Here is an 18,729-nt window from a genome sequence, read left to right as displayed (position 1 = left end):
ATCCTCTATCCAATAACTCTTGGAGTTGGACTTTCAGTTCCTTAAGATCCTTTAGGGCCATACGGTAAGGAGCCATCAAAGCCAGGGTGGAACCGAAATAGACTTCAATATCAAACTCAATTTCTCTATCCGGATGCAATCCATGAAATTCTTCAGGAAAAACATCGAGAAATTCCTTAACAATTAGGATGCTTTCAATATCAGATCGGGAACTCCTAGTGTCCAGAATATAAGTAAGAAACACCTCGAAACCCTTCTTGATCTACTTCTCAGCTACCAATGCCGACACAACATTCGTCAGGAATCCACAACATTCCTCAATCATCACAATCTTTGTTTTATCCAGAGTCTTCATAATAACTCTCTTGGTCTCACAGTAGAGATTAACTCGATGCTTGTTCAACCAATCCATTCCAAGAATCAAGTCAAACTCTTCAAAAAGTAACTCCATCAGGTCGGCCAGAAAGATCTCCCTATGGATCTCTATAGGACACCCTCTAAAAATACGATCTAACTCTATGGATTGACCTACAAGACTTTGAACTGTCATCGAATTCTCAGTATTCTCAAAAGGTATATTAAGACCCTCATAAATGGAATGCGACATATATGAATGAGTAGAACCATTATTAAACAATGCAAATTAGAGAACTGAATGAATAGTAACAATACCTGCAATCACATCAGGCTCATCGTGATCCTGTCGACGTATAGCAGCGTAAACCAATGCAGGTTATCTGACCTCAAATATGGATGGACCCCTACTCTGAGAAGCTCGGCCTCTACTAGCCAATCCCGATGCTATCTACTGACTACGACTCCTTGCAGGAGTCTGACTATACTATGAGGACGAGCTTGTGTCTGAACTATAGGAGCTGGCTCTAGACAATCCCTCAAGAGATGGTCACCAGACTCACATCTAAAATAGGTACCCAATTTCCTCATGCATTCTCCAAAATGTCATTTCCCACAATACTCACATAAGTGCAAAGGTTGTGACCCAGAAGAATCACCATGTGTAGAAAGTGAAACAGCTGAAGAACCTGATGCCACATGCCCGACACTCACACTGCCTCTCTGAAAAGACTCACCCCTGCCTCTCTTGTTGGAGTGTATAGAAGAAATAATGGAACCATAAGGCCTCCTAAATCAGTTTCGATCTCGATCTCTCATGTGCTCCATACCTACTCGCTCGATCTCCTCGGCGGTCTTGGCTATCTCAACCAAGGCATCAAAGTTCCTTTCCCGGTGGGTAGAACCTCAACTCCTAATATCATGCTTGAGTTCATTCTCGAACCTTAAGCACCAATACGATTCAGTGTCAATAAGTCTAGTAGCATAACGACTCATTCTGATAAACTTAATCTCATAATCCATAACAGACATATTACCTTGCTCCAAATTCTAAAACTCCTAGCGTCGCTCATGTATATATCTCTTTTCGATGTAGTGACTCCAAAAATGTTCCTTGCAAAGATCCCAAGTCAACTAATTTCCTGAAATACTACCGAAAATTGATTGCCACCACCGAAAAATCTTTTTCTTTAGTATAACTAGGGCCCCTTTTAACTTTTTATTAGGCCTCAAATCCATCTTCTCCTTAATTCTCTCTGTATCCTCCAACCAATACTCAACGTCAGTTGGAGGTCCACCAGTAATGCCTTCGAAATGAACTAATCCAACAACTACCAAAGGCTACAAAATCTAAATAGCATATATATTATCATGGACTCTAGCAGCTCTCTGGAACATGTGAAAGACAACTCTATTAATGGCATCCTTATCCATATCAGTGTCCTCATCCTTAGTGATAGGAGGATCTCTCGCAGGAGTAATTGGGTCATCTCTAGAAATAGACGAATCTATATGAGGGATAGAAGGATCTCAAAGTGACATGGGATCGTCTATCGTAACAGAAGTTTGAGTCACTCGCCCTCGACCATGGCCACGGCCTGGCCTACGACCTCTAGTTGCACTCATCGAGTAAATCTACAAGGCTTTACAGAAAGAATTTGAACATAAGTTAAACTAGCATCAGTAACCTTAAATATATTTAAACTCACAAAATAAGGTGATACGTTTTTTTTTTAAATATCTTGAAAATCCAGATTTTTGAACTCATCGACAGTCCTAGTGTTTAAAACCAAAAGCTCTAATACCACTAAGTGTAACCCCCTAGACCCAGCCTGGACGTTAGGCCCAAATCTAGGCGATCACATATCACATTGAGAAATTTTTTTCATATTTAAAACAACGTTAAAATACATAAGAAAGATTCATATGATAAACATATATGTATACATATGTCAGAAAACTGTATAGAACATATACATATCAAAATACTGCAGAAAACATATAAAATATTTACGAAACAAAATATTGGTAATACATATATATAAAGACGGTAGCAAACCACATGCCACCAAAATATAACAGAAATGTATATAAAAATATACAATGGTACAAAATTAGGAGAAGTCGGTCCTCCTGATGCTAAGTCTACTATTACCTGAAAAGATTAAAATTTACGGAATGAGCTAAGAAGTTCGATGTGCTCCTTACGGTGTATTAAAACATATAAATAAAATATTTCAGTAAAATTGGGTTATTAAACATGTTTTAAAAATATGAAAACTACTCTCGTCTGATCACTAAAATGTGTAGGTTCCCCAGAACCATACACTCACCTGTACACCCAGTAAAGACTTACCATGTGCACAAAGCATATGAGCCTAAAATAAGGTCTTATCTTGTGCACAAAGTAGAGGAGCATGCAGTAAGGACTTACCCTGAGCATAAAGCCGAAGAGCCTACGGTAAGGACTTACCCTAAGCACAAAGTCGAGGAGCCTATGAAAAGTGGTAAGGTCGTACAAGTTATAGACTAGGCTTGGGATACTTCCTCCAACAAAAACCCCAATGAAAGAAATAACATGTATATAGTCGAATAAAAATGTTAGCTTAATCCATTAAAACATAAAAATATTTCATTTTCAGAAATCAGATACGAAAATACGGTAATCCAAAGATCATATTAGAAATATAAAGTAAATCAGATATCAGATACACCGTGTTCAGAAAATCAGGTTTTGTGTCGTAAAAATATTCAATATTATTAGAAATCTCAATCAGTTCAGACAGATAGTTGAAAATAGTAATGTAACACCAACAGAAAACTCGCATGTATCGATCTGAGAAGTCTGATAGGGAAGCCTACTAATAAATTTGTCGATCACGATCAGCGGCAGAGCTAGATCGTACGAATCAAAAAATCCATATTGGAATCCTAATATTAATTAATAATATTAACCTTTATTTAAATAATTTATGGAAACCTATGGGTAACTCTTGTAGAACGTGGATTGAGCGGGTCTGACGGATGGGAAACACCGGGACTAATTGACCCTCGAAAAGGTAAAACATGAGTGCCTTCATAAAAATATATTCTTGGATCAATTTCATAACCAAATATCAAATAAATAAGCAAAAATGCTAAAAATACTAAGCATTTTTGGGTTAACAATCTCGATTCGGAGCTTTCAGTCAGATTTTGGCAAAAAAAGACTTCAAAATCGGACTAAGGACCTTGAAAAACATAAAATATGACTTTTGGAAAAAAATATTTTTTTGGTCAAAGTTAACAGTCAACAATTAACGGTCGGTCAACGGTAAGACCGAGTCGAGTTGGATTGGATCGGACATGGGTTAGCGAGTCGGGTTAGACACGGGTCGGGTCGGATTGGCCCATTTCCAAGTAGTCAATCTGGCAGTGGACTTTCCCCACACATAGGGGTGGCGCGTGGGGGCACGTATAGGGTTTTACATGGTCGAAAAAATTCCAAAAAAATTTCTAAGTGCATTTTAAGCGGTTTTGAGACACTTACCAAACTCAGTGAACGACGAAGAACTCGATTTCGAAACGTTGGAAACTTTTTTATTCCTCACACCCTTACACGTCGGCGACAACGGAGATAAGAATGACATCAGTGGACTCGGGACGACGCAAGGAACACGATGGTGTGAGAGGTATCGAAAACGGAGCAACGATCAGTGATAAAACGATGATAAAAGATTTGTTTCTAAAAGAGGAAAATATTAAAGAGAGATAAAATAAATAATTTGAAACATTTCCTAATTTTGGGGTTATATAAACCCTAAAAAAGAATATGGAAAAATCATCCCATAGGTCCTCCATCTTTAGTTGTTTTCTGAAATAGGATAAAAAATTTAATCAAAATTTACTTTGGTTTTCGAATTTAATCAAAATTCAATTTAGTCCTTGAGAAATTTTTAAGAGAATTTAGGGCCCTTTTTTTGGTGTGACATGAAAACACGTTTTGTGTAGAATTGATATATAAGAGATATGTTATGATTTTGTTTGTGTTGTTATGTTAAAAGTGTAGTTGGTTTGATTTATTGTGTTTGAATGAATTGAGTTATATGACATCATTTTAGAATTGCTTAGTTTATTGAATTTATGATATATATGGTATGATGGTGAGTACTAAATGGTAGTACCGATAATTAGTAGATTTAAGTTATAGGTCTGAATAATACTAGAATATGAGGGATGAAACAATTTATTTTAGTCAAGAAATTAAATTTGTTTTTAAAGGTGAGAACATCAACTAACTTACTACGAATTTTTTTATGAGAATAAAACATTTTTTGGATGAAAAATATTTTCAATATCTCTAAAAATTATAGATAAAAAGTTTTGAATTCTAGACCAAATATTTTCAAAACTCTGCCCTTAAATTTTATTTTTTATAGTTTAGTATAGAAATCGCTACTTGATCAAATGATGTTCGATTTTGTTTCTAATTTTTATATTCATAATATTGATAGAACATATTTTAAACATAGGTTTATTCAATAGAAATTTATATGACATCTACTAAAAAACTAAACACAAAAATCAAAACAAAGACAAAAATTCTTACCTATATTACCAAATCAACAACACCACTTAAGAGCATCAATTAAGATGCTCAAAATGTGTTTGTATGCAAAAACGGAATTGAAGAAGTGAGGTATTTAAAACAATTTAGAAGGTAGTTATTAAAATCGATTAAAATCAAAGGAATTTGCAAGAAGAGTTCACGGCAAAATGGTTGAAAATGAAGGGAAAATTGATATTGGGAAAATACATATATGGATTTAACAATTTTGATCCTTTTACAATTTAGTCACTAAAATTGAATTTTAATTTAAAAATCAAGTTGGTACTTTCTTCAAAATCAATTTACACTTTAAAAATCATTTTTTAAATTTAAAAAGGAATTTTTTTATCTCATAATATTTCAAAAAAATTCATTTTACAGAAATTGTGAAATTAAACCTGATTCTACCAACCCGAATTTTGGGAAGTTACATTCTAGGCATTTCAAGCATTAAATTTGTGCATTAAATACTAACTTGCAACCATTGTTTCGAAACTCTTCTTGTAATATTGAAACTCCTAAAACTTGTTTGAAAATATAAATCGTTGGAGGCACAGAGTATCGATATTGGCACATGTGTTTTGGAAACTCACACATGGGCATCGAAACTCTTGAATGTTGTGAAAGCCTCTCTCGATGTTCTTAAGCTACTATGCGGTCTTTTATATATACTCTACATGATTTATAGTCGTTTGGAGAAGTTGGAGGTAGCTTCTAGCCATTTTAAGCATGAAATTCGTGATTTAAATACTCAATTGCAACCATAGTTTTGAAACACTTCTTGGACAATCAAAACTCCTAAAACATGTTTGAAAATATCAATCGTTGGAGGCCTAGAGTATAGATACTAGAAGATGAGTTTTGGAATCTCACACACGGGTATCAAAATCCAACATTGGTTTTCGAAACTCTTAAGTACAATGGAATGGAAGTTCTAAAACTAGTCTAAGAGTTTCGAAACTCTTAGGAGAAGTTTTAAAACTTCACACTTAGTTTTGAAATCTAAGGCTCAAATTTTCACATTTTAGGGGTGTTTTTGGCTCTTTAAAATTATTTTAAGTTGGATATTTAAGCCAAAACACAAAGAATTTTTTTTTGATATTATTCTTCTTTCAAAGAATATATTTTTGACATAATTCTTCTTTACAAAAATGATTTAAATAATTTTGTAAAAATTTAGTAACAAATTTGCAATTTCTACAATATAATAAGGGGTTGTTCTTATATGCTTGCTTATGAAATATATACGAAGTAGATTGTTCAAGTAACTTTAGATTAACATTTTGGACTAAAATATTTAGTTTTTTAAACATGTTGGGACTAAAATGTCCCTTTGAATAATAGAGAGACTAAAATAACTTTTTGATGGAGTAAAAGAGCTTCTAATAGAGTTTAACTATTAGTAACTTGAAATACACATATGAGTATTAAAACTAATAATATTTTGATGAAGTAACAAGTGGGTTTGTAACTAATATTAATTTGATGAATATAAATATGAAATAACACGCGGTTGAAGTTGTTGATCGTGTAACCATGAAGAGAACGGCATTGGCAGAGATTGATTATGTCCAATGAAACTGCTTTATGCGAGAATTGCCTCTAAAACCAAAGCTGTTTGTTTCCAGAAGCAGCTTACAAATGAGATGCTGCATGTAACGTCCCACATGGTTGAGGTACGAAGGGATGCAGCGAGAAGCTGCTTATAAAACCAAAGGCCTTGAACATTGGAAAGCATACCTTTCTCGGCCTTTTGGCTAAGATCAAGTGTAGTATCTGTTCTTATCAGTTTAATATCTGATACATGGGCCAATGGTCCACACGATATTAAATTTATTTTTTGAGGGGGAGGGTCCACCACATTAGCTTGCTACTGGGACTCTTGCCCTAGCGTTGCAGTATTGCTCGAACCTGGTGCATCCCACCCAATCTAAAGTTTAATGTTTCTACTCCGTTTTTTGATTGCAAAAACCATGCCTCCTTTGTTTTACTAATTTATTTTTTAAACTATGTTCTGGTAATTTAACTTTTAAATTATTTCCCCTTTAGTTATTGTCATTTTTAAACCATGTAACTTTCTACGCTCAATATGATTGCCCCCTTAGTTTTAGAATCATTCCATGATACCTTGAAATTGGGGGTTGAATTATCGAGTGTTCCATTACAAATTAAGTTTATAACACCTAATATTCGATTGAGGCAGTCCGACCTTGTTACCAACTGTTACATTAGTCACTGGAGTGACCTTGTACATAATCATATGCTAAAAGTCTCATTCGATTCATCACTACAACCAATCAATGTTATCGACAACTCATATATAGACACTTTTCGTCCCACTATACCAGCTACTGTTGCACATGTATTTAAACCTTTCATGTACCATATCATACCACATATAGGTGCATAAAAAATAGTGGACAAAATTCAAAGCAAATGTTTGAAATTTATCGACAAAATTTCGCGATGCTAATTGTTCAGAAATGACTGATCATACATCTCTAAAACGTACAAACTTTTGATTAACACAAAGAACATCGACAATAATTAAACGATAACCTAGAATAGGGGATTAACCTACTCCTATGTTTCTAAATAAAATAAGGTTTGTGCAAACCCGCAGCATAACCGTATACTTACGGAAACAATGAGCAACTAATAACAACCGCTTCAATGCACGACCACCTTTCCCATTGCTAGAGGAAGCCACCAACGAATCTTGAGCTTCAAGAACACATCAGAATGCACAAATAACAACAAAATTGGCTGGAAGTTCAACTTAAATCATGCACCAAACAAGACTCCAAATTTCACTACAAAACAAGACGAATCCATTTTGTATCGACGATTTCTTAGCTTAACTGATATCTTTTATACCATCAACAAAAACACCTAAAAGCGCTATTAATATCATCAAGAATCTCTACTTTCAACCCTAAATCACCATACTAAACATATAAAGTTTCTTAATTCTACCGAGACTTAATTTTCAGAATTTCAAGAACAAAACCGCAATATGATACAAAAATCGGTATGAAATCCTTTATACCTGTAGCCCACATATTTTACACTTATACGAAAACAATGTTGTTAAAATTCAACGTTAGTTATGATTTCGTTAAACTAAATTAAGTACAATATATTATTCTTAATTATTAAAATAAGGTATATAAAATATATATATTTTGTAATTAAAACAAAATTTTAAAATAAGAATTTAACTACATAATCACGAAAAGGAATAATGCTTTTGGAGCGTCAGTTATGGTCCTCGTTTCAAAATATTCCTTAACTTTAAATTCAAAATTCAAAATATTATAGTCCTCTTGAATTTTTCTTTCTAAAATATTTTTCTGAATTAATATTGAAAACACGGTTTTTTCCCCATAAATCAATATGGTATTCAATAATTATCTTTAAGTATCGATAACTTCCAAGCCAAAAACCAATATGTTTCACGTTTTTATATGTAAGTTCGATGTTTCGATATACTTGAGTATGTTAACAAATTGTGTAGAATTGATATATAGGAGTTATGTTATGATTTTGCATGCGTTGTTATGTTAAAAGTGTAGTTGGTTTGATTTATGGTGTTTGAATGAATTGAGTTGTACGATATCATTTTAGAATTGCATAGTTTATTGAATTTATGATATATATGGTATGATGGTGGGTACTAAATGGTAGTACCTGTACTTAGTTGATTTAAGTTATAGGTGTAAATGATACTAGAATAGGAGGGATGAAACAATTTATTTTTGTTAAGAAATTAAATTTGTTTTTAAAGGTGAGAACATCAACTGACTTACTACAAATTTTTGGATGAGATTCGAACATTTTTGGGCTGAAAAATTGTAACATCCCAAACTATGGGTTAATGACTAAATTGTAAAATTTTAGAATTTGGTGATTAAAGTGGAAAAGTTGAAAAGATCAATGATTTATTTGAAAGTATTTCCTGAAGGGTTGTTAGTAATTTTTAAAATAATTAAAGGGTAAAATGGTCATTTGACTTGGAAATGATATATAGGCATGTGGGGATAAGGATGAGGAGATATTTTCTCCACTTCATCATCTTCTTCTTCATCATACGAGAGAAAGGGAGCCAAGCTTGCAAAGGTAAGATTTCTTTGTTGTTGATTATTAGCTGAAATTTAAGTTGGGTTTTGATCCTTAGATGATAACTAAGCTTAAGGAAAGCTTAAGTTATCTTAAAATAAAAATATAAAGGAGTTGTGATAGATTAAAGAAAATGGGGTTTTAAGTGAAATTTTGAATAAGAAGGTTTAAATGAATTTGGAGGATAAATTTAACTTGTTATCTATAAGAATAAGAAGTAAGAAGTGTTAGAATTAAGTTTGGATAACATTGAAAATTTGGTATGATTATTGTTTTTTATATGGAGAATATAATTTTGAGGTTTAAGATGAAATAAATAGATATAAATGAGTTTAAGCATGTATATTTGAGTTAAGAATATGAAAAGGAATGAAACTTGAAGAATTGAAATTGAAAGAATGAATTTTCGTGAAATGAACAATGATTTCTGGGTAGGTGGATCAATGCATTAAGGGGTGCATCGATGAATGGATATTTCAAAGCTATTTTGTGTATTGATGCACCCATAGTGCATCGATACACTCTTAAAGGAAAAACTGAAATTTGGTTTATTAAATTAACCTGAGTTATTAACATCAAGTTATAAGGTTTAGGCTTCTAATAATCGTCTTGGAAATTATGCTTATGTAGAAATTAACCCTAAATAAATTTTGAAACAATCAAAGAATTAGGATTGAATCAAAGCTAGGCTAAGGTGAGTGCATATTCATATCATGATTATAGTAGTATATTCAGTTCTAGACTTGTGATAAGTCTATATTTAATAGTTTGATATATGATTCATTTCATAGTATGAAACATGATATGAGTTCATACCATATACATTATGTGACATGAATATGCAGGAAAAATTATATGAGATATGTGATAAAGGTATGAAAATGATATGTCTATGAGATATAATATGTGATTTTTATGTGTGTGAATATGTTTGTATGATTACATGATCATAAGATGTAAACCATGTGATAAGTGATATGTGACTATATGAAATTATAAGACAAGTGATTAAGTGCTTAAGAAAGATAAGCAATGAGATAGATGATATGTGAATCACATCGAAATGATTTATGTATAAGTTTATATGTTATTCTATGTGCTATGTGATGTATATATGAACATATGTGAATAAGATATGAAATATGTATATGAACAAAGGAGAAATGAAATAAGCAACGTGAAACATATGGTTACACATACATGTGGTATGTGACAGAAGAGAAAGAATAAGTGATGTGAATATATGAACTGTTATAAATGATAATGCCCATGCTATATAATATGAGAGCTAGTGGTATAGTTGGCATACCAATAGTCGAGGGTTTACCTATGTTCTACGGAACATATGGACAGAATTACCTATGTCTTCTGAGACATATGGACAGTATACCTATGTTCTAAGAAACATATGGACAGTTTACCTAGGTTCTTCAGGACCTATGGACAGTTGTCGAGGTTCTTTATGACCTCTGGATAGGTCCTTCGGGACATTTATATGAGCTGTGGTAACAACATAGTGGTGCACAACCTCAATGTACTCACATACCTTAAGTTCTCAAAAGTATACATGGGCTAATACATGAGCTTTAAAGAGATAATGACAAATACAATATATGTTATATGTATGTTTGGTAATATGAAATAGGTTGTAGAAATTACATGATGATATGTTGTTCCTTAGTGTAGTGGTATATGTGTTATATGATGTGTATATGGTAAGTAAAAGGGATTAATGATAGTATTTGAAAATGTATGCATTTTGTTTATATGAAACATTATATGGTTATATTATATGTTTTATATGCCTCACTAAGTCAACGACTTAGTATGTGATTGTTTTACACGTAGGTTCCGAGAAGAGGAATATTGATAAAAGTTATGCAAGGCAGGTCAGTTATCCTTTCCAAAGATCATATCAGAAAATAAATGTATAGTATGTATTTTGTTATAAGAATAGTGGTTGGCATGTAAGTAACGATTTAAATATGATATGTTCTAATCGGTTTGTAAAATCATATGATAGAGTTTTGTAATTTTTTAAATGTGTATATGTAAATAGAAATTTTATACGAATGAAAACTCGGATTTTTATGAATTTATACAAATTTTGCCGAAGTTACTGTAGCATTACATCGATACACAATTGATATTCGAAATTTTTCACTGTTCATGGTACTATTCATGGTATTGTTCACAGTATTGTTCATATGTATATTACTGTTCCCAAATACGTATTTTTTCAGATTTTTATAATGAAGCATAATTTAATAGTGTTTATTGTATTTTCTTAATATGAGTTCAAATGTTCAGTTATTTTGTAAAGAAATTGTTTTAAAAAATCAATGTGACATCTTGAACTCGTATCCGGGACGGGTACGGGTTGGGGTGTTACAAAAATATTTTCAATTCCTTTAAAAATTACAGACCAAAAGATTTGAATTCTGGACCAAATAATTTCAAAACTCCGCCCTTAATTTTTATTTTTTACAATTTAGCATAGAAATCGCAACTTGATCAATTGATGTTCGGTTTAGTTTCTATTTTTTAAATTCATAATTGATAGAACATATTTTAAACATAGGTTTATTCAATAAAAATTAATATCTTACACATCAATGACATCTACTGAAAGACTAAACACGAAAATCACAACAAAGACAAAAACTCTTACCTATATTGCCAAATCAACAACACCACTTAAGAGCATCAATTAAGATGCTCAAAATGTGTTTGTATGCAAAAACGGAATTGAAGAAGTAAGGTATTTAAAACAATTTACAAGGTAGTTATTAAAATCGATTAAAATCAAAGGAATTTGCAGGAAGAGTTCACGGCAAAATGGTTGAAAATGAAGGGAAAATTGATCTTCGGAAAATACCTTTATAGATTTAACAATTTTGATCCTTTTTACAATTTAGTTACTAAAAATGAATTTTAACTTAAAATTTCAAGTTAGTCCTTTCTTCAAAATCAATTTACACTTTAAAAATCATTTTTTAAAATTTAAAAAATATTTTTTATTAATGGAATTTTTTTATCTCATAATATTTCAAAAAATTTCATTTTACAGAAATTGTGAAATTAAACCTGATTCTACCAACCCGGATTTTGGGAAGTTACATTCTAGGCATTTCAGGAATTAAATTTGTGCATTAAATACTAACTTGCAACCATTGTTTCGAAACTCTTCTTGTAATATTGAAACTCCTAAAACATGTTTGAAAATATAAATCGTTGGAGGCACAGAGTATCGATATTGGCACATGTGTTTTGGAAACTCACACACGGGCATCGAAACTCTTGAATGTTGTGAAAGCCTTTCTCGATGTTCTTGAGCTACTATGCAGTCCTTTTTATATACTCTAAGTGATTTATAGTCGTTTGGAGAAGTTGGAGGTAGCTTCTAGCCATTTTAAGCATGAAATTCGTGATTTAAATACTCAATTGCAACCATAGTTTTGAAACACTTCTTGGACAATCAAAACTCCTAAAACATGTTTGAAAATATAAATCGTTGGAGGCCTAGAGTATAGATACTAGAACGTGAGCTTTGGAATCTCACATACGGGTATCAAAATCCAACATTGGTTTTCGAAACTCTTAAATACTATGTAATGGAAGTTCTAAAACTAGTACAAGAGTTTGGAAACACTTAGGAGAAGTTTTAAAACTTCACACTTATTTTTGAAATCTAAGGCTCAAGTTTTCACATTTTAGGGTGTTTTTGGATCTTTAAAAATATTTTAAGTTGGATATTTAAGCCAAAACACAAAGAAAATATTTTTGACATAATTCTTCTTTAATAAAATGATTTAAATAATTTTTGCAAAAATTTCGTAGCAAATTTGCAATTTCTACAATATAGTAAGGGGTCGTTCTTATTTGCTCGCTTCTGAAATATATACGAAGTAGATTGTTATTTTTTTTAGAATAATAAATCAGTTAATTGATGGGGGACAAAAAGATATTAAATACAATATTTTGGTTCAAGTAAGTGTAGATTAACATGTTGGACTAAAATATTCAGTTTTCGACTAAAATGTCCCTTTGAATAATAGAGGAGTAAAAGAGCTTCTAATAGAGTTTAACTATTAGTAACTTGAAATACACATATGAGTATTAAAACTAATAATATTTTGATGAAGTAACAAGTGGGTTTGTAACTAATATTAATTTGATGAATATAAATATGAAATAACACGCAGTTGAAGTTATTGATCGTGTAACCATGAAGAGAACGGCATTGGCAGAGATTGATTATGTCCAATGAAACTGCTTTATACGAGAATTGCCTTTTAAACCAAAGCTGTTTGTTTCCAGAAGCAGCTTACAAATGAGATGCTGCATGTAACGTCCCACATGGTTGAGGTACGAAGGGATGCAGCGAGAAGCTGCTTATAAAGCCAACGGCCTTGAACATTGGAAAGCATACCTTTCTCGGCCTTTTGGCTAAGATCAAGTGTAGTATCTGTTCTTATCAGTTTAATATCTGATACGTGGGCCAATGGTCCACACGATATTAAATTTATTTTTTGAGGGGGAGGGTCCACCACAGTAGCTTGCTAGCGTCGCCCTAGCGTTGCAGTATTGCTCGGGCCTGGCGCATCCCACCCAATCTAAAGTTTAATGTTTCTACTCCGTTTTTTGATTGCGAAAACCATGCCTCCTTAGTTTTACTATTTTATTGTTTAAACTATGTTCTGGTAGTTTAACTTTTAAATTATTTCCCCTTTAGTTATTGTCATTTTTAAACCATGTAACTTTCTACGCTCAATATGATTGCCCCCTTAGTTTTAGAATCATTCCATGATACCTTAAAATTGGGGGTTGAATTATCAAATTTTTGTGTCACGAGTGTTCCATTACAAATTAAGTTTATAACACCCAATATTCGATCGGGGCAGTCCGACCTTGTTACCAACTGTTACATTAGTCACTAGAGTGACCTTGTACATAATCATTGCTAAAAGTCTCATTTGATTCATCACTACAACCAATAAATGTTATCGACAACTCATATATAGACACTTTTCGTCCCACTATAACAGCTAGTGTTGCACATGTATTTAAACCTTTCATGTACCATATCATACCACATATAGATGCATCAAAAATAGTGGACAAAATTCAAAGCAAATGTTAGAAATTTATCGACAAAAGTTCATGATGCTAATTGTTTAGAAATGATCAATCATACATCTCTAAAACGTACGATTAACACAAAGAACATCGACAATAATTACACAAGAACCTAGAATAGGGGATTAACCTACTCCTATGTTTCTAAATAAAATAAGGTTTGTGCAAACTCGCAGCATAATCGTACACTTACGAAAACAATGAGCAACTAACAACATTTGCTTCAATGCACGACCGCCTTTCATTTGCCATTGTAACACCCTTAGACCGATGCGGGGTGTCACATTAGGGCCACATGAGTAACCCACCGTAAAAATCTCGGAGAGATGAAATTTTTTGTTAAAACATGTAAAATCATAAAATTAATTTATAAATACAAAAGAAACAATTAGCACTATTTAGAAATAAAATAGATTTTCAGACACGTATATAAAACAAAATACAACATACATGCCCCTTAATCACATGCACTGTACTCCACAAGCAACGCTAGTGAAACTCCCATATAGACGTCGATAGTTGCACTGGTTCAATTCTCTTAACTCGAAAAGATGAGCAATGGAGTGAGCTTTGGAAAGCTCAGTAATATAGAACTACCATATGATGCTGAAGAACATGCAAATAATTGGGTTCACGATATCAGAATAGAGTGTCCAGTGTGTTCCCACAAAACCAGTGAACACGTATTGATCTTTTAAAACAGTAGCAATTAAAAATATATTTTTCAAAAACCATAGAAATCCCTCAAACTGAACGCCATATGGAGCTCCCCAGAACTGCATCCATAAGGACTTACCCTAGGCCCGAAGGGCGTAGGTGCCAACCTTAGGGAGAACCTTGGGTCCATAAGGTCTTACCCTAGCCGAAGCGTAGGTGCCCACCTGAGGGGAGTGCCCTCAGGCCCATAAGGACTTACCCAATGTAGACATCAAAGGATCCATCCTAAGGGAGTGACTTATGGTCCATAAGGTCTTACCACGAGGTCAATTATGCCTAGGAGCCCACCCAAGAGTCACCTTAGGTCCATAAGGAATTACCAGTTGGTGCTGAACCTATGAAAGGATTTACCAGTAGCGTCTGAACCTGCCACAGATAAGAATTACCAGTTGGTGCAAAACCTATACAAGGAATTACCAGCAGCGACTGAACCTGTCAGAGTCTTCATACAAATCCCATAGTACCCCAAATAACAAATTTTTCAGTCAGTAAACAGAGACATCAGAAATCAAAACATAGATCATAATAGAAATCAGAGAAAACATCCATGTGATCAGGGAACACACTAGAGGTTCTAGATATTGTTAGGAGATACTGGATAATCTTATCGGGCGGAGAAACACGAATCTTCAGTATACCGATAGAATGTCGGAAATTAAAATCACTATTGAAAGAGTTCATTAGTTGACAGGATCATCAATTATTCAAAATCTGATTTATCAGGTTCATAAGGTATTGTGACATTTTTCAGAGAAACTAATTAACCAGAATGGTATTGAAAATCCTTTTCATCTGAGTTACTTATGTTTTCAGATATGACCAGAGTGATTCCATTATTCAGGAAAATCAGAAGCATTTTGGGCATTAGATTCTTGGAGGATTCAAGTGATTTGACCTAATAAAGGAAAAACGAAGATTAAAGGCATTTACGATTTGTGTCGACCTATCAAAATATCGAGTCAACCCGAACTGTACAAGTCCTATCAATTATATATGTCAACCGGTCAAATCGTTTATTCACTTTTTAATAAATGCAATCCTTGTCAAATTGATCATCTTCAGAATCATTGAAGAAATAATCTTAGGGACAGTACATCATGTAAGTTCGTCAACAATTACATACTTATCCAAGTCACTCACTTAACCCTAGGTCAATGAGGGTACTTAGGTCATATAATATAGTTATTTTGGTATTCGAGGTTGATTTGTTCATTTTAGGTTTAAGGGTATTAGTTATTTCAGGGCTTCTATATACTTCGAATCATATTATAATTCAGGGGCATTCTAAATAAATTAAAAGTTTAATATGTGATTCTAAGATTCCAATGGATCATTATATAAGTTCTCAGGTCATCTCCATTATCATAGTCATCCATATTACTTTTTACTCTTTAAGGGTATTATCATCATTTCATTCAATTCTGTCAGTGGCATTACTTCGGGTAACCTAGGCTTGAAAATATTCCAGTTCCAATAAAGTTTAGAGTACTTTGCTCATTTGCTCAGTGGATGTTAATTTCACCACTAGGGAAGTCTTAGTCCTTTTTCAGTACAAGGGCATTTTCATAATTTTTATCACATAGTGTTATTTTTAGTAATTTCATTCCAAATATTTCCAATATTTAACCCTTAACGAGATTAATTAGAATTTAAATGTTCTAAGATTTATTGATTTACTGATTAAATCATTGAACTTAGGTTTATTCCCGATCATTCTACCTATTTCATTTTTTGAATCATCTGAGGTTTTTATAGTGTTCTGTCTTTATTCCAAATTTAATTTGAGTCCAATAATAATTAACTACATCTCATTGACCAATTATATCCATTCATGCATGTACCAATTATCAATGGGTTCCGATAAGCATACAAAGGGTAGTAGAGTATTACATCGATTTCCATGCCATATCAATTGACCCCTTTAAACTCCATTCGATCATCCTTGAACTTGAATTCAACGACCAATAATTTTGTGGATACAAAATTATCAAATTTACATCAGAAACTGGACTTAATTTAAAAACCATATTGAATCCGAAGGTAAATCTCTGAAAAATGGCTTGCCGATTACGAATTTTTCAAAATGGACTTCGGATTCTGATTCAAGATGTCGAAAAACATAAAATATGGATTTTCAAAAAAATTTAACTTTTTTGGTCAAAGTCAATTGTCAACAGTCAGACCATTCAAAGTTAACAGTATGACCGGTCAACGATCAACTCTGACCAAAGTCAACGGGTCGGTCAAGTCAATGGGTCGGGCAGGTGGGTCACACAAGTCTCTATTTGAGTTAACTCAATGGGTTAACTCGACTTACTCGGTCAACCGATCGAGTTGACTTAGCTTCCAGAATTCTCGGTTGGAAAGAAAGCCCCACGCGCACCTCCAGTATGTGGCAGCATGTGAAATGACAAAACGAGGTTTGGTCGGTGACTGAGCACTCCTACAGCTTCTATTGTTCCAAAATAATACACAATAGCAATTAAATCAACCCAAAACACTTAGCTAAATGGAAAAATTGAAACTTACCCACTCTCAAAATGACGATCCACAACGGGAGGGCTTCAGGGTACAAACCCGATCAGGTTTTGGTCAGAATCATCTAGGGAGTGCAACTATGACGGTGGTGAGGCAAAAGGACGATCCTGGTGGTCGAAAAAGCTAAAAAATCGAGAGGTTGTTGAGTTTTCTTACGAGCTTTCGAACCTTCTTCCATGACGGACGGTACAAGGTTTATATGACCGAATGGGTGGGTTATAGTGGAGCTGGTGAGGCGCGACAACTGGAGGTGGCAATGACCTACACCACCGGCCTGATCATAGACGAAGAAAAGGGCAACTAAATGATTCTCCCCCTCAGTCTCTCCATACAATGAACGGCGATCGAAACAACATTCTAAGGGTCGAGGTCGGACCACCAGTCACTGTTGAGGCCTATGACACCGAGGGCGCAATCAAATGCCAGATGGAGGGGCTAAAGGGAAGGGCGACAGTTGGGTTTCTTGGGTTAACGGGGTTTATTAATGGGGGAAAACTTGTGGGATTTTTCATCGTGGGAAAGGGATTTATTTTTCACTTACCCATAAAAATGGGATAATTCGGGCTCAAATCCGTAAATTTCCCACAAGTTATAAAACCAAGTTGAAACCTAAAAAAATTATGATTTAGTCCATAATTTCTACCTTGATATGACTTTAATTCGATACTTAAAATTATAAAAAATGTGCCCCTAAATCGGGGTGTAACACCGATTGCTAGAGGAAGCCACCAACGAATCTTGAGCTTCTAGAACACATCAGAATGCATAAATAACAATAAAATTGGCTAGAAGTTCAACTTAAATCATGCACCAAACAAGACTCCAAATTTCACTACAAAACACGACAAATACATTTCGTACCGACGATTTCTTAGCTTAACTGATACATTTTATACCATCAACAACAACACCTAAAAGTTCTATAAATATCATAAAAAATCTCTAATTTCAACCCTAAATCACCATATTAAACATATAAAGTTTCTTAATTCTATCGAGACTTAATTTTTAGAATATCAAGAACAAAACCGCAATATGATACAAAAATTGGTATGAAATCCTTTATACCTGTAGCCCACATATATTTCACATAAACGAAAACAATGAAGTTAAAATTCAACGTTAGTTATGATTTCGTTAAACTAAATTAAATCCAATATATCATTCTTAATTATTAAAAAAAGGTATATAAAATAGATATATTTTGTAATTAAAACAAAATTCTAAAATAAAAAATTTAACTACATAATCACAAAAAGGAATAATGCTTTTGG

At 33.3% G+C, this 18,729-nt stretch overlaps 2 pseudogenes; both read left to right on the top strand.

Moving 5' to 3' along the window:
- Positions 1 to 6,678: 6,678 nt before the first annotated feature.
- On the top strand, positions 6,679 to 6,858 carry LOC120200511 (annotated as a pseudogene).
- Positions 6,859 to 13,489: 6,631 nt separating this feature from the next.
- Positions 13,490 to 13,672, top strand: LOC120200510 (annotated as a pseudogene).
- The last annotated feature ends 5,057 nt before the right edge of the window (positions 13,673 to 18,729 follow it).

Source organism: Hibiscus syriacus, unplaced genomic scaffold, assembly GCF_006381635.1.
Source record: "Hibiscus syriacus cultivar Baekdansim isolate YM2019G1 unplaced genomic scaffold, ASM638163v2 tig00005974_pilon, whole genome shotgun sequence".
Taxonomy (NCBI): domain Eukaryota; kingdom Viridiplantae; phylum Streptophyta; class Magnoliopsida; order Malvales; family Malvaceae; genus Hibiscus; species Hibiscus syriacus.
The sequence above is the reverse complement of the archived record's forward strand: the minus strand, read 5'-3'. Positions and strand labels throughout refer to the sequence as shown.